A 22,864-nucleotide genomic window follows, 5' to 3' on the forward strand; every position below is an offset into this window, starting at 1 on the left:
GTGGATGATATTGACATCTGAAAGTTTCTGTGCACACTGTGGCTTCGGTTGGGCTCTCGTTTGAAACTCTTGTGTGTCTGTGAGCGGGTTGTACAAATCGAGCATTACAGATAGAGGGGGTGTGAGAGGGGCAGGGGGAGAGAGGGAGCTGGCATCAGATCAGTCAGTCTGGGATCTCACAGCAGGCAAGGCCCTGGCACACACCACCACATAATGTGATATTGTTTAGTTTATTAACATCCTAGATCTGCCAATAACTGGCCTCAGCGTAGGCAGAGAGCTGGCTGTTGCACTGTACACCACGCAGTAAGTGCTCTCAAACTCCCTCCCTCCTCTCTCTCCCGAACTCTTTAATTATTTCCCTGATAGCGCTATAATTCTGTTGCCTCTGAAAATTATTGAGCTTGTCAGCACCCATTAATTTATACTGTGTCATAAATGAAATGTGCAGGCTATGTTTTTATCTTGTTTCACTGGAGTAAAATAAATCTGAACTTTAGAGGCTGAAGTCTGTACTAAGATTTACTGTCTACTGACTTTTTTGTTTGTTACGTTTTCACATTCACAGGCCTGGTTGAATAGACCACATCAAATAGGCCCTGTCAAGTTGGTGAGTTCTCTTGAAATGGGATGTCTAATCTGAACCGCAGTTTAGCCTGGCCTGTTACAGAGAATGTAGAGACTCCAGGGAGTGCGAGCATGGCTCAATCCCAAAATCCCCCCTTAGCTCTCTTTTTCGAGTGTCCATGGGTGTGGTGCGTGGCACTCAAAATCAGCAACTAGTGGTAGTGAGAGGTCCAGAACACTTGCACATATCCGAAACTGCCAACGGATCCCATGCAATTCATTGGCTACGAGCTTTGTTTTTCACACTGTCTGTACTGGTGGCAGTAATAGTTTTCCTCAATTTTCATACTACAATTACGTATTTACTATAGTGCAACGAATGAACAGCAGAACAATGTTCCCTTTGTACCCATCCTCTGGCTGCCGTTTTAATGTTGTAGTATTGAAGCAAGACTTTAATTCCTTAGCCGTTTGACATGCAACAGTTAATTTCTTTCACTCCGTCATTTTACCAGTGAACGCATTGTAACTAGAACAATAAAAACCAATGTTCAAAATAATGTTTATACCAAACATACGTATCGGCTACATAGCTAGCTACTTAAGCGATAAGGTTTATAATAGCAGTTTATAATAGCAATAAAGCACCTCGGTGGTTTATGGCCAATATACCACGGATAAGGGCTGTTCTTAGGAACGACGCAACGCGGAGTGCCAGGATACAGCCCTGAGCCCTGGTATATCGGCCATATACCTCAAACCTTCGAGGTGCTTTATTGCTATTATAAACTGGTTACCAACGTAATTAGAACAGTAAAAATATTTTTCAGACAATCAACATTCATGGCTCGACACACCCAATTTCTAAACATCCATAGCATACAGGTATTTTTAACCTCCACTAAACAATAAGCAAGAAATTAGTTCGCTACATTACCTCGGGCTCCCGAGTGGTAAATCGGTGTAAGGCACTGTATCTCAGTGTTAGAGGTGTCACTACAGTCCCTGGTTCGTTTCCAGGCTGTATCATACCGGCCGTGATTGGGAGTCCCATAGGGTGGTGCACAATTGGCACAGCGTCGTCGGGTTACGTTTTGGCCGGGGTAGGCTGCCATTGTAAACAAGAATTTGTTCTTAACTCACTTGCCTAGTTAAATAAACCTGCATTGGCAAATGCAATATATACATATATATACAAAAGTATGTGGTCACCCCGTCAAATTAGTGGATTTGGCTATTTCGGCCACACCCGTTGCTGACAGGTGTTTAAAATTGAGCACACAGCCATGAAATCTCCATCGACAAACATTGGCAGTAGAATGTCGTAACTGAAGAGCTCAATGACTTTCAACGTGGCACTCCATATGATGCCGCTTTTCCAGCAAGTCGGTTCTTAAAATTACTGCCCTGCCATAATTGACCCAGTCAGCTATAAGTGCTCTTATTGTGTGGTGGAAACGTCGAGGAGCAACAACTGCTCAGCTGCGAAGAGGTAGGCCACACAAGCTCACAGAACGGGACCGCTGAATCGTGTAGCACGTAAAAATCATCTGTCCTCGGTTCCAACACTCACTACAGAGTTCCAAATTGCCTCTGGAAGCAGCGTCAGTACAAGAACTGTTCGTCGGGAGCTTCCATGGCCGAGCAGCCGAACACAAGCCTAAGATCACCATGCGCAATGGGAAGTGTTGGCTGGAGTGGTGTAAAACTTGCCACCGTTGGACTCTGGAGCAGTGGAAATACTTTTTCTCTGGGATGGTGAATCACGCTGCACCAGCTGGCAGTGCAAAGGCTGAATCTGGGTTTGGCGGATGCCAGAAGAACGCTACCTGACCCAATGCATAGTGCCAACTGTAACGTTCGTTGGAGGCTGAATAACGTTCTGGGGCTGTTTTTCATGGTTTGGGCGAGGCCCTTTACTTCCACTGAAAGGAAATGTTAACGCTACAGCATACAATGATATTCTAAACAATTCTGTGCTTCGAACTTTGCGGCAACAGTTTGGGAAAGGCCCTTTCCTGTTTCAGCATGTCAATGCCCCAGGCACGAAGCGAGGTCCATACAGAAATGGTTTGTCGAGATTGGTGTGGAAGAACTTGACTGGCCTGCACAGAGCCCTGACCTCAACCCCATCGAACACCTTTGGTATGAATCAGAACGATGACTGCAATCCAGGCCTAATCGCCCAACATCAGTGCCCAACCTCACTAATGCTCTTGTGGCTGAATGGAAGCAAGTCCCCGCAGCAATGTTCCAACATCTAGTGAAAAGCCTTCCCAGAAGTGTGGAGGCTGTTCTAGCAGCAAATCGGGGGACCAATTACATATTAATACCCATGGAATGAGATGTTCAAGCAGGCATCCACATACTGTTGGTCATGTAGTGTATAAGAGGAGAGCAGATTACTCTCCTGTCATGAGATTGAGACTCTTTTGATAATAACATCTGCAAATAGCCGCGGACAGAGGGACTTACAGAATCAAATTTGTCTGACATAAGGAGTTCCGCTCTAACGTTTAACGTTGATACAATAAAGGACAATGACAAGTGATTGACATTGAGATCTTTTTCTAGAAATAGAAAGGCAAGCTTCATAATTGTATGTTAAATTTACCCCTCTTCCCCGAAATCACACTTCTCCCAGACTGACTGTCTGATTGCAGAGCGGCACAACATTTCAGATTTATGTGGACGTTGGATCTCTGTGGCTTGATACACAACGCAAACTGAAAGCGACTCGAGACATATTTATCTCTGGGCTATGGAAGATGTTGAGTATCACTTCCCAGTCATAACAGAGAGATGTCGGGCTGTTTAGTGAAGCAGAGTGACCAGTTATGGTCTCGTTCATTTAGATTACTTCCACACAGCCTCTCGCATCATTTCCTGTGTGGCGTGTGTGGCGCGGAGGGAGATGTACAGAAAGGATCAAAAGCTTGTCTGGAGAATCCATCTATCATCACCGAGGTCACTGCTCTGGCTTGTAGATTTGGCTGTGCGCCATTGACTGCTTTATGCATCTTGACACGCCCGACAAAGGATCCCTGTCAGTCACAGAGAGTGTTACTGTATACCTATCCATCTATGAATTCAGTCAGCCGCATTCATTTCTGGATGCCTCGGGGTAGAGGGAGGGGGCGTCAGTGAAGACTATTGTGGACCTGCTCATCCTACTCATAACACTGCACAATTCTACTGCAATGGCTGACTTCCTGATTTGTGCTTGATCTATTGCACTCTTGTATATACAGTCACAGAGCATTGAACCGTTGAATAGACATTTGAAAGGAACCCTCACCCATAATGAGGCCTTGATGAAAGGCCGCCTTCCATTTTGGTTTTGACTACAACTAGCAAAATATCGGTGTTTGAGTTGAGGTGGAAATACCATGAAGTCAGGGATGTTTGGACATTTTTACGGATGCACATTTCCTGAAAACTGCCAAATGAGGGAGGACAGGGAGATGTGGAGGTCCATTACCGACAACTCTTTCTTCCGTTTTCTGGAAATCACACTTCTGACAGGTGTGGCACAACATTCAGATTTAAATTTAATGCGGCTCTCTCTGTGGCTTGATACACAAAGTAATGCTGAAAGTGGCTCGAGGCGGTATATTTATCTCTGGGCTATGGAAGATGAGTATCACTTCCCAGTCATAACAGATGTCAGTCTATTTAGTTGCAGCACAGTGAACAGTTATGTCCCTTCTCATTTAGTTTACTTTCACACTGCCTCTTTCGGTTTGGGGTTAGGGTTTGTCTTAGAGGTGTCGGTTATGAGTTAGGGGTAAGGGAAAATATGATTTCTGAATGGGAATACATTTTTACTCGAGTCCTGAAATGTAACATTAAAAAAAGCTGTGTGAGAGTGAGCTACTGTAACTGAACACTGTCAGGCTTTCTGTTGGCAGGTGAGAAATGGGTGAAAGTGTTCTGAATGTGCTTTAACGGTCACTAGGCATCACCTGTATATTTATACAGCATGTAACAGTCATTTATGATCCAGTGGCAATAAAATGCACTGCTCGATTTGAGATAGTGCCCTATTTTTCTCCTCCATTTCTTTCCTCTCTTTTACTGTTTTGCCATTTTTGTATTTTCAATGAGGTCTATCCAGTACACAGGAGGCTGCTGAGGGGAGGACTGCTCATAATGATGGCCGGAGCGGAGCAAATGGAATGGCATCAAACCAAATGGACATGTTGATACCATTCCACTCTTTCTGCTCCGGCCATTATCACGAGTCCATTCTTCCCAATTAAGGTGCCACCAACTTCTGATCCAGCACGCTGTGTCACTCATTGTCAAGGCTGAATTAAGTAGACCATATTAACTTATCCTTTTAGTGCGCACTCCCTTCTCAATCGACCCACCCTTCTTTAGCACTTCACATAGATACGATTCTGCCTATTATAGGATTGTTTACTTTGATTAAAATAGTCTCGGCTATTTGGGTCCCCCATTCGAAATGAGGCCATTTCAATACCATTGCCTGAGTTTCACCACACTGGGCTGTGTCTGTCTATCTTCATGGGCATTCTGCTACTGGATGGGCTCCAGCACTAACAGCCTGTAGATGAGTGTTTTAATGGCTTTAGAGAATAGGATGCCATTTGGTCACATATCCACTGAGACAGACTGGGGAATGAGGGAGAGGAGGGGGCTTCCGCTCGTCTGAAACCTCTTTGGCACAGCTTCAGGAGAATACACAGCCCCCCCCCCCCCCACACATATTTTTGCAGTGTTACAGATGCACTTAATGTGCCAGCGTCAATGGCACTAAGTGTTTCTGAATGGGTTTTCTCACTATATCTGCTGTAGTTTTAGTTAACATAACAATTTGAATCACCGTTTCCATCCGTTGCCATGTACGCTTAAGTCTTTCCGTGGGTGTATGTTCACGCTCTTGGAAGTGGTGTGGGTGTCTGCGGGTGTCTGCGGGTGAGTTGGCTGGTTAATCTGAAAGCCATTAGAGACTGTACCTAACAACACTGTTGTATTGAATGGAGGTCCCTGTGGTTGTGTTTCAACAGCTAGCAGACCTACATTTCATTGTAGATGTGCGATACGGTGCTCTGGAGCTGCCTATCACAGACCAATGGACACCCCTCACATACTACTTATTAGAAAACATTCATAATTGTTCTTCTGTACCAGTTGATTCAGTCTTCACTTATCTTTTTCACTGTTCAGTCACGGAGCAGTGCAGCTCCGCTGTATATAATTTATCCAGTTTCTTGTAAATTATGGATCTGTAAGTCCATAGTTTATGTATGGACAGTCGATCAAAGCTGCAAGTATTTGAATGTCGTCAAAGTTTTTTATTTTATAGAAATATTTCAAAGCCATTGTGTCAAATCGGAGAGCGCTCTCGCCGTTGTTCAACAATTGAATCGATGACATTGCTTATGTTTTTGAAGTGGTATATTTGAAAAGCTAAAACGTTCAGCAATGTTTCAATTATGAAATTTGAAAAACAGTTAGGCAGGTACTGAGGAAATATTTAAATGCATAAAGGACACCCCTCGCACTCCACCAATCAGACCTTTATAGCGGCGTGGCCAGACAGAAGTGGCGACTCAGTAAAAGGCACATGACAGCCCGCCTGGAGACTCTAAAGGACTCTCAGACCATGAGAACCAAGATTGAACTCTTTGGCCTGATTGCCAAGCGTCTGGAGGAAACCTGGCACCATCCCTATGGTGAAGCACGGTGGTGGCAGCATCATGCTGTGGGGATGTTTTTCAGTGGTATGGACTGGGAGACTAGGTAGGATTGAGGGAAAGATTAACAGTGCAAAATAAAAAGAGATCCTTGATCCAGAGTGCTCAGGACTTCAGACTGGGGCCAAGGTTCACTACACGCCATTCAAAAGATTAGCCATTGAGCCCTGTGGTTGGCTCTGAAGCTGGATTTGTCATAAGCATTGGTTTAGGGAAAACATTGCCGATAGAAACCACTGGCCCATCTTCAACTTCGCCATTCCATAAGTTGCATTTGAATCTGCCATAGAAATAATGACACATTGGTTATATGGATCACTTTTGAAAGCTAGTTGGTATGCATTTTCTGCATTGTAAGGGACACGGTGCAACCTTTTCGGAGATGGCCTGCTGGCAGGCATGACAGGCTACAATGACTTTGCTCATGATCATGCGTGCCGCAAATGACATGTAACTACGTTTCTTGAATTTTCATGATCGACAATTTTGTGTTTTGGTGTAGTGAAGCAGAACTTGTCATCAGAACCATTCATCCAGTGTTGCCAGCTATTTTTCAGCTTCCCCCACACTCATTGCTACAGAATTGAGTGGGAAAAGTCGCTAAATTCTATCAAAACCATTGAAATCATCGGTGTCAACTCCCCAAAGACAGCATTTAAGTAACTTAATTTGTCGCTGTAGTCTTGTACCAATAAAAGCCGCTGGAGGGGTCAAATTAAGCTACTTTTCAATATAGTGTTACTTTAAATTGACAACACTGCATTAATCTTGGGACAACAATGCTATCATTTCACACTGTTATACCATTTTATAAAATGGTCAGATATGTATATACACTGAACAAAACATGATGAACATTATGCTCATTCCGTGACAGAACTGACCTGGTGAAAGCTATGAATTCTTATTGATGTCACTTGTTAAATCCACTTCAGTGTAGATGAAGGGGCGGAGACTGGTTAAAGAAGGATTTTTAAGCCTTTCGACAATGGCGTCATAGAATGTGTATGTGTGCCGTTCAGAGGTTGAGTGGGCAAGACAAAAGTGAACGGGGTATGGTAGTTGGTGCCAGGCGCACCGGTTAGTGTCATGAACTGCAACGCAGCTGGGTCTTTCACGCTCAACAGTTTCCCATGTGTATCAAGAATGGTCCACCACTCGAAGGACATTCAGCCAACTTAACACAACTGTGGGAAGCATTGGAGTAAATATTGGCCTGCATCCCCGTTGAAAGCTTTTGACACTGAGGGGGACCGGGTTGCATCTCAATATTGGGAAGTTTATTTTATACAGACTAACCAAAACAAAAACGTAAAATGTGATCATAATTTCCAGGTAAAAACATTTGAAGGTGACGTTTGCAACCCCTATTTGTATTTTGTCCATGGTTTAATTGGACACGAGGCTGTTAGGCTCATCACCTGAAGAGGAATAACTGAGCAGCTGTTTCTGATTGAATAAACAATGCCATGCGGATGGGTGTTAACATTCAAATAAAGGGCGCTGCACAGAATTGTTTTGTGGAAATATTTTCTTAATTGCATTGTTGGTTAAGGGCTTGTAAGTAAGCATTTCACGGTAAGGTCTGTTGTATTCGGCACATGTGACAAATATAATTTGATTTGAAGACATCGCATTCACACCGATTTGCACAAAGTGGGCAGTTTGGATTAGCCACAAGTTTTCTGAGCTAAAAACATTTGACAAAAAAACCTCGCTCTGTGTCGCGCCCACTTAGTGTTGACTGTGGGCGTAGGAGCCCAGTGCTAAGGAGAGACAGTGTTAGAGTTCAGTCACCTTTAGTTCTCTAAAGTCAACGGTATTAGTACCCATGGCCATGTGGAAAGGACACGAGCATTTGTCCAAGCAAACATCACATGGAAAGGCAGTCAGAGCGGCAGGGTAGCCTCGTGGTTAGAACATTGGACTAGTAACCGGAAGGTTGCGAGTTCAAACCCCCAAGCTGACAAGGTACAAATCTGTCGTTCTGCCCTTGAACAGGCAGTTAACCCACTGTTCCCAGGCCGTCATTGAAAATAAGAATTTGTTCTTAACTGACTTGCCTGGTTAAATAAAGGTAAAATTAAATTAAAAAGAGCTGTTTGTCCTGTCAGTCAGATTAGTGTGACAGGCAGTAAGATGTAACATGGTCTGAATGTCACAACACGACCAGCCTGTCCATCTGGTTCTCCCCTTGACTCTCCTTACCCTGCACCCTCCACTCTCCTAACCCTTACCCCTTAACTGAGATATCTGGCTCAACGCTCCTCCCTCCACACTCACAGCAGGTGACTAAATATGTTGCACACATGCAGTATGTTTGAGGTCAGCTGCAGGTCTGTGAAATGTCACTAACTGCTGCTGAGGCATGGCTGTCTGCGCTGTGTCTTCCATACAGCTGTCCTGGTCCTGATTCTCCTCTCCCATGTCGAAGGAGTGTGGTGTTGATGGGGTAGTGAGATCTGGGTCAGGAGGGCCTGGACTGTCTGCCAGAGATGGAGGTGTCTGCATGGGTGCTTTCCAGGTGCCTAGCAGACTGTGACAGAAGCTAGGGAGGAGGGGCTAGGGCGCAGGCTGGGCCACTCTGACCCCGCCATATGGCTCTGTGGGGCTGTCATTTAGGAGTGCAGGCCAGGAACGGGACCGAAGGAGCAAATGACTTTTTTAATCGATTATAGGCACCAGCAAATGACACACCTTTTTAAATTTCCATGGCTGCATTCGTCTTGCCAAAACCCACTCCCATCTCTATTTAAGGAAGCTGCCTGTCTGTCTGAGTGTGTAAAGGGGGTGCATGCATTTATTCTCAATGGAAAAATAATGATTTCACTTATCCAGAAAGGCTTGGCTAACATACGACATGGAAAAACAGAAGTGTATGTTTCCGTGTGTCATTCTGCGCTGCATTATTTCTAGAAACAGAACTGCTATAGAGATTTCCTTGTAACAATTTTTTTTTTTTAAAGGACCACAATGTATTTAAAGACTGTTCCTTTGTGTCTGAAGGAGGCAGTGGTTTCAGGGCAGTGAAACACAAACCTCCTCTCTGGTCTTTGGGCAGAAAGATGCTGCCTGCTTCCAAAATGGCACCCTTTCCCCTGTATAGTACATTATGGGCCCTGGTCAAAAGTAGCGCATCAGTATGTAGGGAATAGGTTGCCATTTGCGACGCAGTTGCTGCCTTGTGGAATCTCCCTATCCCACAATTTTAAAGCAGCTATTTGCTACATTCAAACAAGTCATATCCCCTGTGCGAGCCAAGTGTTATTATTCCATCACTCTCCCTCCTGTAACAACAAGGAATATTGTTTTAATACAACCGGCTGATGTTTCTACTAAAACTAAGACGCCATTGTGACTGGATAAAGGGTCAGTCTGAGGAGATTTGGAGCCATTTTCTACGGTGCCAGTCTTCTCTAACATATCCCTCAGGACCATTAAAAGGAAACTTTTACTCTGCTTGTTAACAATATCTGTGTTAATTTTTAGCATTTAGTCACCCCCTCCTTAAAGTTAGCTTAGGTGCTGTTGCATAAAAGATTTGTGTGTGTGTGTATATATGCGCGCCTCAGTGAATGAGGCCGCTGCTGTCAGTTTGCCTGTACAGGGCTCCCAGGAATTGAAACATGTCTTTTGTTTTAGACAAGGCAGGCTTCTTTGCTTTTTCACTGCAAGTGATTTTCTGCATATACACTTTTTACTGCAGCTAACCCTGCATTCATTACTATTTAATTTGACATCAGGGGAGCAACCAAACCAGGAATTAAATGATTTGGTGCAATGGGATAAAAATAGTATTCTTTTTGTCCCCTCTTTCGTTTATTGGGAGCATAATCTTTTTTTAAAGATCAAAATTCCTGCAGCAGATGACAGTGGGATTAAGCCCTGGCAGATGTGCTGGTGGAGCGAGGAACTGGTGTTGTCTCTGGTGTGTGTCCTGTCCCTGTTTGCTGTACGGTTGTGCTTGTGACCTCGTGAGACAGAGTGAGGGAAAGGCGGAGAATGGGGAAAAGAGTAGAGATGGCAGGTGCTCAGCTGGAGGTGCTGTCCTCACAGCCAGTATCTCTCTCGTCTTCCTCTGAACAGCTAGGGCAGCAGACCCAACACGGAACCCTGCTACCCTGTCACATACAGTCCAGTCTCCATGCGCTGCTAGCCTCGCTCGCAGCCCTCCTAGTGCTCTTTTATAGTCCTGCTCAGTTAGTCAGTGACTCAACACACCACCACTGTGTGTAACCAGGGTCCATTCCCTGTGTGTGTGGAATGTGGTGAGAGTTGGTCTGTGTGTGGAACCTTGGCTAAGAGGGTAAAGGTCACCATTCTAGTGGCTACGGCTGTGTTGACATTTCACTCTATAGAATTAGACTTTCCTTTTTCAAGTTCCCGAACAGTGAATATCAAGTTTTTTTTTCAAATTTGGATGAAACCAGCTCATACAGTACACGTACTGTATGCTGTTTTCATGTATATCTCCTTATGTCTAAGCTTCTAAGGATAATCTTTCCAAGGTAATGAACAGAACGGAGGCGTTTATCCCGCGTATACCACAGTTGCCAAAGAAAACAATATGAAAGCACACATTTACCAGTAAAAATATGTATTTTTTGTTTTATTTGTATTAACAAATATACACTTTCTCATCTTTAGGTTGCTAGAAACGCGAACCTGTCATTTTGTTCAATTCGTTCGATATTTATGGACGCGACCCAGTCGTTCGTTCTTTAATTACCATTGCCAAGCTCAGTGGAAAGTTCTTATCCTTTGCTTGCAGCCAACTATCCAACGAGCTACACAGTCACAACCTCTGCAGCCAGAATAACAGCAACATTATTCCGTTGCGTTTATTCCGCTTATACCACAGTTGCCAAATAAAACAAAAATATAAGCACACATTTACCAGTAGAAATAAAATATATTTGATATTTTAAATTCATATAAGCAAATTCATACTTTAATCTTTCGGTTGCTAGAGACGCGTCCCAGTCGTTCGTAATTTGTTTCGTTGTCTGGCTCGCTAGCGACTTTCTCATCCCTTGCTTGCTAACTAGCTACGGTTTACAGTCACGACCTCTGCAGCCAGAATAACAGCAACTTTTGTTCTGTTGCGTTTGTTTAAGCTGTTTATCCCGCTTATAGCACAGTTGACAAATCTAAATACTAGTGGCTGTTTTCTATTGACATTTATTTGGATACCACACACTTTCCCCCGATTTTTGCCTGGCATGGCTAGAAAAGTGTTCATTCTCATCAGGAGACTCAATACTGTTTATTACGAGGAGATTGCATTGCATATCAAATACTAGGCTAGAAGCTAGCTAAATAGTTTATTGCTGGGAAAACCTGCCAATATGATGATAACCAAATAAAAAATATCAGTTAAACAGCTGGTCAAACTAGAAACTTGGGAGGATTTGACAGCATAGTGCCATGTGCGTCATGACTGGGACCAGATATCCACATTCATAACGTTTGGTCATCAGATGTTCCATCAAACTGTCTCCGTAAAAACAAATCAATGCTAGCTAAGTTTTTCCCCACTCATTCGACCTGTGGTTTTTATAACGTATCCAATTTGGGTTTGTATGGTTTTAGCGTTCTTTTAACTTTGTAGCAAGTACGGTCTAAATGTGTAGGCGCTTATTGCGTCATGATTGCAAGGTGTCCCCGATATCTTTTCCAACTGTCCCGATATCTGGTTTTAATGTCCATTCTAGAATGCCCTTCTAACCAATCAGAAACGAGTATTCAATAATGCTGTGGCTTTACATGAACATAAGCTCCCTGTGACTGAGACTGCTTCAATGGTGAACTGGCTGGTTGAAATGAATGATCATTTTGAAATGTGAGAAGACATGGAAGAGGTATTTTACTGGGTTTCACAGCCAGACAACATGTCAAACATGTTGTATAATAATTTGTCTCCGCTTATGTTGTATAGTGACCTAACCTACTTCAATCATATTTCAAGAAAGTAGAGTACATGATTTGTGCCGAGACACTAAACCTATTATCTGATGAAGCAACTGTCCTTAAAAAAAGTATCTTGTTTTGTAGGTGTAGCAGCACCGGTGCAGTGGCCCTCGCCTGATAAATGTCTACCTGCGCTGACATTTTTATGGGTCTTCATCAGCCAAAGGTGCGTTTATCCACGTTTCCTAATTGCAATAATGTAACAAATAGATACTGTATGTCACAGGCTGTAGTGTCTGGTCTGCACAGCTGTTCTATGGCGGCGTCCCAAATAGCACACTATACAGTGCACTACTTTTGACCAGAGCCTTATAGGTCCTGGTCAAAAGTAGTGCACTATTTAGTGAATTGGGTGCTATTTGAGAACGCAGCCTATGTCTTTGGGTTTAGTGTGCGCTCATATTGCCTTTCCAATTATATCAGATGGACAAACAGGCTAGTACTCTTATACTGTACTGATCTGTTAATATAGCGAAGTGAATTGCTCTAAAAAGTGTTGATTTGTATCCTGACTTAATGAATGGTGTTTTCTAAAGGTGAAATAACGTAAAGTATAGGCCACTCAAAACGCAACGAGAATAAATATTCCCCCCCTCCGGATAATTAGATTAGCTGAAGTGACGCACCGGCGGGCCAAGACGCATGGGTCTGTCTAAGATCATACTGGGGAAATCAATAGATGTCTAAGATCATTTTCAGCCCTGGGTGAAGGATGCCTATTCAATGTAATGTGGAACAAGTCTATTCCCTTTATCAGGCACCAATGAACCTGTGCTCATGAGTAAACACTAAAACCATCTCGTGTCGACTGAGGCTAGTAGAAATCATCACTGGCCTAGTAGCAATCAGAACTCTTGTCACATCCTTTATCTTCAGCGGATTGTGGGGGTTCTAGTTAAACGTTTTGTGATATAAATCAGCAACAAATGTATCCTTCATTATTGTCTGTGAAAGTTTGACTTGTTGTTGTGGGTTTTCTTCTATTCCTCTGTGGTGATGTCCCTGGTTTGAATCAGTGGTACTGTTCTGTTGCCAACCGACAAATATTTAGCAGTCTTGGAGCTCGCAACTAAACCTGAACCTGTTTAGTGCAGGGTACTTTACTTTGATGCCAGGAAAAGTCCCAATGGTTATCCTATTTCTCGCTTTTTCTCTTTAGCTGTTAATTTACCGGTACATTGAGTTTAGATGTTGTTCTCAAGTAATTAAAGTTAATCTTGTTTCTGGCTACCGAGACTGGTCTGCTGGGGCTTGCTGGCATGGACTGAATGACAAAAGTGTGTGAAAGGTAACCACAGCGGACAAAGCTGAATTTGTCTTTTCTGACCTATATATTTGTCAAGCTAGGGAGGGAATAGCTGACTAGTGGCTGGATCGTTCACACACCTTGTGAAGGAGGTGGTACATCACTAGAACAGAATCTGTGCATCTCTCCCAGGAGTTCTGACCCAGCTCTGGATGGGGATATCGGCATCCGGGCAGGAGAGATTTAAAGACCGCTTTGCTCTTCCAGAGATGTAGTTCCTCTGACTGTGACGTCTTGTTTTTGAGAGCATGGGGCCCTGATGGAAGATACAGGCTGTGTCCCAAATGGAACCCTCTTCCTTATGTAGTGCAGGACTTTTGAGTGTCCTGGCAAAAGTAGTGCACTACATAGGGAATAGGTTGCCATTTGAGACACACACACACACACACACACTGTAAGCCCCACCTGCAGTCTGTAGCTATTTTACCCTCTGCTTCTGCATTTCCCTCAGGCTGCTATGGTAGACTGAGAAATGGAGAGAAGGCTGTTGCTGTAGACGCTAAGAAATGGAGAGAAGGTTGTAAGAATACCACGTCTGTTGGTGGAGTTTTTGTAATTCATCCCTTTGTCTTCTTGCTACTGTATAGTGCAATGCGACCTCTGCCCATCTGAGTTCACTCCAAACACAAATATTATTTTTCTGCCATCTAAGCCGCACATTTTCATGCCTGCACTGCCAATGACTCCTCATAATGGATTTTTTCCCACGCTGCTGGGAGGTGTGCATAGCCATCTGTGGGGATTGGCTTGGAGGCAGGGTCAAGGCATCGGCTCCTAGAGAAACACTGCACTGTCTGAACTTCAACTCAACCTGGAGCACTGGGTGACCTTTTTATACACTTGTTAGCACTGACTTATTTACTGAACCAGCTGTTAGTCATTGTGAGAGACCTTGTTAACCCTTTAAACATTTGGGAATTGGCCTGTATGGATAGGGCTAAATTCAGATATTTCTTATAGAAGAAATATGAAAAGCATATGCAGAACCATGGTGGCAATCAAAGATTATGGGAAAATTATCAGACCAAAGTTGAGGGCACAACAGTTCACCTGTCACGACTGAATCTAAACATTACACTGTTCATTTTGTTTTACATTTACTGTACTATCCCCCGAATTTGTTAATAATGAAATCTGAAGATACTCATTCACGCCAAGTCTTTCCTGAGCCACCAGTCATAAGCTTTAAAAGATGTCCTACCCTAAATGACAAATTAGTCCACAGTTATCTTCCGGGTGACTCTCAAACTTGGCTTGACCACAAACCCAAGGGCTCTTTTAAATGTAACCATTGCAGAAATATTGCACAGAAGAAGTATTTTGTTGACACGGCTTCTAAAATGGAGTATTACGTCAAGTATTTCATTAACTGAAAAATCACTCATGTCATCTACAGATTGGAATGTCCACAGTGCAAGGTGTTTTTACATTAGACGGACAAAGAGACGCCTTCAAGACCGCTTAGCGGAACACAAGTACGCCATACTGGTAGGCAATGAAGTCTACCCCATGGCAAGGCACTACTAGGTCCTTACACCATGGCAATCCTGCCTCCCTACAAGCTATGGGTCTTGATCATGTTCCGGCCTCTATTAGAAAAGGGGACAGTCTTAAACAGTTAAACCAAAGGTAAAGTTTTTGGATTTACAAACTACAGGCCACTAAATACCCTGGTTTAAATTAAGATATGGAATTCTCACCCTTCCTGTAGGGTCGTGATGGGTCCATTTGCGGTCATCTTGTGGACATTTTTCTCAATTGCCCTCAGCTATGTTTAGACTGTTCATGTTTTGCTGTGTTCTAGTGTACTAGGGAATGTATTGCTTTCTTATTCTTGACACTTCTCCCAGTCATAATTAAGGTTAGAACTACCTTTCTAAGTGTTCTGATACTTCTAGCTTGGAGTTGTATCTTTACGATGACACAGCTTCAGCATTTCACCTTTTAATGTGTATATTATTGCTTACTAGGTGTGTCCAATTTTGTGACCACTCCTTCTTTCAGTTAGGGCTAATTGGAAAAGCTGTTCAAAAGAGGACATTGTATTCCTTTTTTTTTGGTACTCCCTGATGAAGGCCATGCAGCTGAAACGCGTTGGTTTTTTATTGTTTGTTGTTTCTATTGTTTCTATTGAACATGCCATACTAATAAAGGCATTTTAATGAATTATATGAAGAGTGCCTTGGTCCTCCTTTCTTTTTGATGACCAATTTACCCCTTTTACCAAAGAGCACCTTCCATCTACCAAAATGTACTATTGTGTACCTTAGTAGCGCTTCCCTCCATCCTCTTTCTCCTAATTTTAAAGGGTGTCCAAATACTTTTGTATGTCGTGTATGTGGCTCCAAGCTGATGTTACGTAATGGAATCTTACACAGGCAGATTGTCTTTACCTTGCTGAATATCCACATGCGGATCTTTTTAAGTAGTGCTATGCTTGCTGTGTAAAATATATTAAACTGCCACAGCTCCCATATGATACTTTTTAACATCTCAACCTGAAAACAAGGTTAGGATTTGAAAGTTCTATGGTAACGATTTAAGAGGGGTTTAACTTTAAGAGTGCATTTTTGAGGTTAGGAGTGTTAACAGTACTGGTTTCGATAAGGGTAGGATTGCAGGGTGCAGTACATTAGAGCTTTAACTTCCAAGCCGAACCTTGATGAATAAATGAGGTTAGCATATCTCAACCACAGTTTTGTGCTCACAAACAACTTTGAAAATAACAATCAAACTTTGTTAAGAGGTGAATGGTTGAAACTAGATGTCAGTTTTAGTCTAGCAAATTCAAAATGTTGACATGAATGTTTGCTAATTGTGTTAGTGGTGCTGCTATTAAAATTTGCAGAGGAGGGTTTCTAATGAGGCATTACCAGTCAGGCATGGATGGGAAGCTCAGCTCTCACAGGCCTATAGCCACAGGTCCTCTCTGCCACCTTTATACAGTTTCTGTTCGGTTTTGATTTCATTAAAAGAGGAAGAGACCTCTCTGGCCCACAACCCAGTGAATCGCAACTGACTGTTTAAAAAATAATTAAGATGGAGGGGGATTTATTAAAAGTTTAATCACTCTTTTAAAAGTGCCTATATGAGGGCCCCTAAATGTATTTGGGTGCCGTCAGTTGCGTGCTGTTTCCCATTAAAAAATTGGGCGGTGATTAATAGCGACAATTTCATGAGAGAATTATTTTTACCCCTCGTGACATTTTGGGCTTGGAGTCTCAAATGATTTTTTTGCCATGCAGTTCCTGGTCTTCAAGTATTGTTTATAACTCAGTTTGATTTATATGCTGTCAGAAATACCTAGAGGTTGCTGTTTGTCATTTGGGACATGGAGGCCATCTTAATGGACCTCGGAATAAGACTTTAATAAGTTAATGGACAGCGAGGGAGACGAGCTTCTTTTACAACTCCTCTTGGCACTCTGTTGGAAGCCAGTCAGTCAGCTATCAAAGGAATGGAAATATCGCTAACACTTTTTATAATGAGTAAGCATTAATATTCAACTATTTCTAAACTATTAATATATATATATAAGTATTTCATCATGGACAGCGAGTGCAATGAGCTTAATTTTACGCCTCCACTTGGCACCCTGTTTGGAGACAGACAGATATCAGAAGAATGGAAATATGCCTCCCGAGTGGCGCAGCAGTCTAATGCAGTGCTTGAGGTGTCACTACACCTCCGGGTTCGATCCCAGGCTGTATCACTGCCGGCCGTAACCGGGAGACCCATGAGGCTGCGCACAATTGGCCAAGCATCGTCCAGGTTAAGGAGAGGGGTTTGGCCGGCCAGGACTTCCTCGTCCCATTGTGCTCTAGCAACTCCTTGTGACGGGCCAGCTGGATGGTGTGTGGTTGGCTCCCGTGTTAAGCGGGCAGTGCGGTTTGGCAGGGCCGTGTTTCGGGGGACACACTGCTCTCCACCTTCGCCTTTCCTGAGTCTGTAGTGGAGTAGCAGCGACAGGACAAGTGTAACAACTACTGTAACAAAAAAAAATATATAAAGAAAGTATGGAAATGGCTGTGCTGTTATTCCTGTTGAAGATTAGGGCCTGTCAATGTAGTTGCCAACGTGTGTGAATCCTGACGCTTTCTGTTCCACTTAGTTGAGCCAGACACCTGTAACATATCATTTCCCACAACAACCTACAAGGAGAGATGCTCTTAGAGAAAGAAAAGGGATAAGAGAGATTTGTTCCTTAGTGAAGACACGAAGTAGACTAGCTACACACAGAACCAGACTACAGCAGGTATTATTGCACCCGGCCAACTGATTAAATGTGAGTTGACTTCCCTGCCACGCATCTAATGCTCTCTATCCGGTCTCTCGTTTCCTGTTAAATTCATTATAGATAAAGAGTTTGGAAAGCACATTAGGCCTATAGTAGCAGTAACGCTGTGGTAAGTTCCTCAGCTCCCTCCTTTTCCACCTCGTAAACTGTAAAGTCATTTAAGTCACTGCTACACCAAAGCCAAGTGCTCTGTGTATTTTCTGTGCTCTCAACTTGCCACTTCAAATGACTTCACTCTCACGGGCAGAGCACTGCAATGAAAAGAGGATATGGAGAGTTTGTGGAGTTCAGTGTCTACCACCATTTCCCTGGGATTGGACACAGCACTTGTAGTTAGGTGATTCGTGGCCATATATTGATCACTGCTCAAATGAAAGAAAATGCTAATTGTCACATGATTTGTCAATGACAGTGAAATACTAATAATGAACAAAAATATAAATGCAACATGCAACAATTTAATTGATTTTACCGAGTTACAGTTCATATGAGGAAATCAGTCAATTGAAATGATCTGGCAACAGCTCTGGTGGGCATTCCTGCACTCGGCATGCCATGTGCACGCTCCTCCAAAACCTGAGACGTCAGTGGTTGTGTGACAACATTTCACATGTTAGATTGGCCTTTTATTGTCCCCAGCACAAGGTGCACCAGTGTAATAATCATACTGTTGAATCAGCATCTTCATATGCCACACCTGACAGCTGCCAGGTGGAGGGATTATCTTGTTAAAGGAGACATGCTCACTGACAGGGATGTAAGCAAATTTGTGCACAAAATGTGAGGGTTTTTTGTGCTTAAGGAACATTTCTGGCATCTTGTATTTCCAGCTCATGGGACCAACACTTCACGTGTTGTCTTCATATTTATGTTCAGTGTAGCTTGCAGCTAGCTGTACATTGTTTTTCTTTGTGTGTGGTACTGTCTATTTAAAGACTAATATATATATATATATATATATATATATATATATATATATATATATATATATACACACACACACACACACACACACACACACACAGTAATGTCTTTTTATGGTTAATGTCTTTATAGTGGTTCATGTGGCTGTACTGTTTATGTGCTGTTACAGTGTTCTGTATCGACACGTTATTGTATTAACTCTGTGGTTGTGTTGGTGGAGAGTGGCTGTTATTGGTTGAGGCCTGTATGTGTGTTCTATTATTTCTAGTGCTGTATTGCACTGCCCTGGCGGTGGTGACTTTGGGCTGTATTTTTGTCTGATGGCAGTCTATAGCTCCATTATGTGTTCTGTATGGTAATGATGTGGTGGTGGGGATTGGGATGCATAGCGAGAGTGGTGGCGGTGTTGTGAGGGGAGTCTGTGAGCAGCGTGGGGCCTTCGAGTGTAACTAATCCAGGGGGATCTCCTATGCTGTCTGGCTGCATGGCTGTCCTTCATGCATCATGCCTCCACTGATGGGACAACACGCACAGCACAGAGCGTCATGCCCCAGCCACTATATAATCTAATGCTCTTCTAAAGTCATACTGCAGAAGTTTTGGGGAAATGATATAGGAGGAAGTATTAGACCTACCATATATTTTCTATATTTTTGTGTTTATTTGTGTCCAGTCAGCTAACATTATGGTGGGGAGGTTGTATTTGCACAACATACAGTTCCGTTTGACTCTTCAGGTTCAAGTTCCTGCAATGAGGAGAGGAATCATGGTTGTCTTTAGTCTTACTTCGAAGACTCCTATATTAGAGATTTCCACTGGCCTGTATGTATAGACGTCTTTCCACAGCTTATCTACAAAGTCTCATCTGTTCCCCTGACTTATTTAAGATCCTGTGAGACACGTGTGATTGGATAGAATTTGAACCAGTTATATTTATTTATATTTTAATACTGTTACTAATTCTGACTCTTGATCTTTACATTACATTGTAGTCAGTCATCTTGGGGCGCCAGGTAGCCTAGTGGTTAGAGCGTTGGGCCAATGTTCTGTTTACAAAGGAGTAAAACAAGTTTACATTTTGGGTTCTGATTGGGTAAGGCAATTGAAACTAAGCTCATAAGGAATGTAGAAGTTGCATATCAATTGATTCTTGAATACATTATGAATTTAAAAGTGCACGAAAATGGGTGTGGCAATCACAGATTGCAACGGCAACTTCCTGAGTATGAAAGGAGAGTAATGGGGAATGTTTGAAGTAAATTATACTCTTTGTTTCCGGTGCTGCTTATGGAGAACATTCTAGTCACCTTCTGAAATTGTGTCCCGATAGAACTTGAAGGAGTGAAATCCTATGTTGCTATTGGTATGCTAATAAATTGTATGTGGATGGGGAAAAATATGATTATTTTACAATCAAACTGATTTTAGCATATTTTCACACAAGCAGTTTTGAATGACTACTAATTAGTCTTCTAGTGTGCTTAGTGAATAATATGTCTGTTGTTGGCTGTGGGTGCACTGTTATTCCCTTTCTGATTTGGAATATTTCACTCTAGTGGAGTTTCTCAAGGTACCAACCAAGTTCCACAAAGTCTGCCAATAAGTGAGCATGTCATTTTACAGCCATGCCTTCTCTCTCTCAGCTGCTAGGACATGAGCTATTTAAATTTTTACCACATGAGCTATTTAAATTTTTACCACTCGGACAGGGGTCTGTTTTGTCTTTTTCACCCCCAATAAAAAGAGGTAATTACCGAACTCAGGCCAATGGTAATGCTTAAGTGTCGACTAAGCGTAATCATTCACAGAAGTTTGATTCATGATTTGTATTTTTCTCTTGTTGAGAACCAAGCTTTGTGTTGTAACTGAAGCTTAGAATTGATTTCCTGTGTGTGTGCACTCATATATATGAGTGCTCTTATGTGTGTGTGCATGCTTGTGCATGTGTGTGTGACTGTACGTGTGTGTCTGTATGTTCTCGTGAGAGAGCCCGAATCCTATTCTCAGATGGTTGGAAAGTGTATAGGAATGTTAATTTGTGTGACTGTGCTGCTTTGGAGATAAGATTAGGTGGGGGGCTTCAAGCATGTATGATGGGCCTTCTTTTAATAGATTCAAGATCAGGTTGACCCACTGCTTCCATACCACCATGAAAGGTGCTATTTTTTTTTCCACTAAAGAAATACTTAATGACCGTCCACTGCCTCCAGTCACAGCAAACCAGACCTCCTCTTGTTTTCCCCCTGCTCGAATCACAGTCCATGTCTCCTCTATTCTTAACAAATGGAGATATTACATCTCTCCAAATGGAGATATTATATCGAGAAAGTGAATTCAACTGAAGATTCATGTATTATCAAGGCTTATTTTTTTTAAACTTATGCAAATGAAGTACTGTTCCTTTGCAGTAACAAATTCCTCACCCCCCCCCCCCTCGACAACGCACGCACGAACACAAGTGCACACACTTCTCCCCCTCCCTCTCATCCCTACCGGAGTCACACTTTCAAGGGCATTGAATTGGCATGAAGTCTGAGAATCCAGCAGAAGTCAGAGAGAGGGGAGATGATTACACACGAGCTTCACAACCCCCTAGCAACCTCTGACTGCGGGCTTATCCTCACAGATGCACTATATGCATTACAAGTTAGATTTTTTCTCTTTGTGTGTGTTCTCTCATTCTCTCTCTCTGTTGCTGTCTCTCTGTGTGTGTTCTCTCTGTATCTGCGACACCATTTTTCCCACGAGAAATTTCAGCATTTGGTGTTTTGTTGGTGGTGGAAACTTGGTGCAGCTTCAGAATCTCCTATAAGTGTTCAATTCAATGGATGGGCTCATTGTCATCCTATGGGGACATAGCCATGGTAGACAAAATAAGCCTAAGCATGATGGAATGTTAATTGCTTAACTCAGGAACCACACCTGTGTGGAAGCACCTGCCTACAAAGTATATTGAATCACTAATTTACTTAAGAGTTTCCTTTTTATTTTGGCAGTTACCTGTACATTCATCCATTACATCAGAAAATGTGAAACCCCCTTGGTGTGTGTGTGACTTTAAAATAACTCTCTCTGCGGTGTCGGCGTGCGTCAATAAGCTCTCCCAGTCGCGGACTTGGCTAGCTGCTTTAGGAGTCATTGTGGAGAGAAAGAGAGCCTCCGTTCTGTCTGAGGTGTACAGTGGGGTACTATTGATTTATGACTGCCAAGGAGGCCTGGGATTGCCTGCGTCCCAAATGGCACTTAATTCCCTACATATAGTACACTACGTTTGACCATAGCCCTATGTAGGGATTAGGATGGTGTTTGGGACAGCCGCTATAAACACCAGGTGGGAAGGGAAACAGACAATTTGTTGGGAATGCTTGCCGGACAGCAATTGGCAGCATTAAATCGTCAGTGGTGGTGGTAATAATAAGCGTCGGCGGGAGCAACTCTCCAGAGATGAGTGGTAGTGGTGTGTGTAATATCAAATATCCTCAGTTTCTCTATCTTTGTTCTCTGCTGCCACCTGTAACCAGGCAACCCCAGCTTTAATTGGTAATAAAAGGAGGGAGTTCCACTTGAAATCCGATGTGAAATCAGCTCAACAGGTCAGGCCTGTTCTGTTTACCAATGCTCTCTACGGAGATGTTATTCAAAGCAAGTTGTGTGTGGGGAACCAATAGTCTGGCAAATCAAAGGGCACGTTACCATATTACAATTCATTTTAATCTAAGAAAGCACAGATCATTTTTTTTCCCACAAATACTGTAAAGTATGGTCTCACTTCATCGATTCACCCATTTAGTTTGTTGATCAGGTTAGATTTCAGGGTCTGCACACCACTCAGATCAGAAAGATTCAGGGTTTCCAGTCAAGGCTGACCTGGTTAGATCTTCACTGGACCGAGTCACTACGGGGCCACGAGGGCCACAGAGACCGCCCATTGAGGGGACGGGGGTCTCTGACTCGTAGGTCCATTGATCCTTGTCATCTCATTCAACAAAGCACCCGTGAGGCAGTTAGACTGCTGCACCATTCCACCCACCCCAAATCCTGGCCTTATGTCTTTCTGTCTGTGACATATTCTACTCC

General features: G+C 42.9%; 1 protein-coding gene across 3 annotated transcripts in view; it reads left to right on the forward strand.

The window, feature by feature from the left end:
- LOC135543411 (splicing regulator ARVCF-like) overlaps nucleotides 1–22,864 on the forward strand; it is a 233,530-nt gene that overhangs the window by 62,579 nt on the left and 148,087 nt on the right. For all 3 annotated transcript variants that reach the window (XM_064970649.1, XM_064970658.1, XM_064970666.1), the window contains exon 2: nucleotides 12,345–12,426. The gene's annotated coding sequence lies outside the window, so the exon portion shown is untranslated. The remainder of the gene's footprint in view (nucleotides 1–12,344; nucleotides 12,427–22,864) is intronic.

The sequence above is a fragment of the Oncorhynchus masou genome, chromosome 1 (genome assembly GCF_036934945.1).
Source record: "Oncorhynchus masou masou isolate Uvic2021 chromosome 1, UVic_Omas_1.1, whole genome shotgun sequence".
NCBI lineage: Eukaryota > Metazoa > Chordata > Actinopteri > Salmoniformes > Salmonidae > Oncorhynchus > Oncorhynchus masou.